Genomic DNA, 1,818 nt, shown 5'->3' on the forward strand with positions numbered 1-1,818 from the left:
TTGGTTTGGCTATGTCCTACTAGGAATATACAAAGAATGTTATTTTTGCTATCATCATTTGTGATATATATCATCATCATTTATATATATAATAATGATATATAAATCATCATTTGTGATATTAGGTGATTTTTGTGGAATTAATACCACACTTTAAAAATGCTGATTGTGCAGGTTCCATCAGACAACGATGACATGATGAAGAAGGAGTGTGTGAACACTGAGAGCACAGCTGATATTCTGAGGTAAAGGGGATGCAAGTGGGTGTGAGCGTATACTGCTGACCAAGTCAACGTTTCCCTCAGCTTGAAGAGACTCCACAGGTTTCTTCCTGACTCTGGGCCCCAGACCTCCTTTTTCTTAAAACATTTACATAAGAAAACTTGTAATTGTAAATTCTTTCTCTGCCCTTTTGAGATGTAAATCTTTTTAAAAGCCTCTAGTCAGTTTTACTGCTTAGGGAAGTCTTTCTCAGGAACCTGGGAGCCAACCCTTTGAAATGTAATCATCCAAGAAGATAGCACCCCAGTCTCTGTGGGAGGGTAGGAGCCTAACTTGGATGGGTGCCAGTTAGCAAACACAGATGACTTAATCACAGAGAAAAAGTCATCTGCAAACCCAACATGCTTCACACATCGCTTTGATCACCTGCCTCCAACCCCCGACATCCTTGGGCTCTCTTCAGATACTCATCCCAGCCCCTAGGGTCCCTTCCACCCTTTGTTTCAGCAAAGGTGAGTTCAGACTGAGTTCTGGCCTCTCTCCCCTATTATAGTCACCTTGAATGTAGTTTTCCTTACCTGTTTAACTTTGTCTGATGGAATTTTCGCTTTGACAATATGTATGTACACTCAGCTTTATATAGCTCACGTATAGCAACTATTGAAAATCATTTACACACTAGAAAACAAAGAACATTAATGCCTCCTACTATTATAGTCTCTGAAGGGTTCAGGTTGACATCCGCCTTCTAGAGTATACCTGTATATGGTATGAAATCGCACCCTGCTACTTTAATAGTTTTTAATTCTGGCATTCCCATTTCACTTTTCTGTTTTGTTTTTCTCCATAGCACTTGTCATCACCAGACATATTGTATATTGAATTTATCTATTTAGTTACCGTCATAGTGTCACATTCTCTGCCTACAATGAAGCCCCATGAGAGCAGGGATTATTTAGTATGTGGTGTTTGCTGCCATACCTTTAGTCCCTGCCTAATGGAGTACTTACTCAATAACTATTAAATCAAAGAATGAATTAGCTATTAATATTATTGCTACTGTTGTTAGGAGCATTAAGATCTGCTTTATCTGTTTAGCTAGGAATTCTAAACGCGAACCCAGGATTGAGCCAGAATCCCACAGCCAGCTTCAAAGTGGGTGCTTTCCAGGATTACTTCATGCAGTCACACTCAGGCGTGTTTTCAGCCTATGTGAGGGGAGATATAGATTGTTATTATTATTCATTACTTTGGTAATATTCTCTTTGTGTGGGCCAATGGAGAAATTTCCTTATGCTATTAATTTCAGTGTTATTTGGCAATTGGTTGATTGTCAGTTTGGGGACACTGTATGAATCCAGAAGCTGATGTGGTTTTCTTCCAAGTGCACAAAACAGAATGTGTGTTCCTCCACTAGCAAGGGTAGCATTTATGCCATGCACTGATCTTTGTTTCTAGAAAGTTTTCTTTTCAACTTTTCTTTTTTCTTTGATTTGTTTTTGCTGATCATTTTAAATTTATGTTTAAAAAAATCTGGCATCTTCAAAACTCTGTTTTTGTTAAGATAGAGTCTCATTTTGTCACCTTCTGTAGAGC

General features: G+C 38.4%; 1 pseudogene; it reads left to right on the plus strand.

Moving 5' to 3' along the window:
* LOC100943710 overlaps positions 1 to 1,818 on the plus strand; it is a 62,643-nt pseudogene that overhangs the window by 42,386 nt on the left and 18,439 nt on the right.

Source organism: Otolemur garnettii, unplaced genomic scaffold (genome assembly GCF_000181295.1).
Source record: "Otolemur garnettii isolate 467f Iridium unplaced genomic scaffold, OtoGar3 scaffold00006, whole genome shotgun sequence".
Taxonomy (NCBI): Eukaryota; Metazoa; Chordata; class Mammalia; order Primates; family Galagidae; genus Otolemur; species Otolemur garnettii.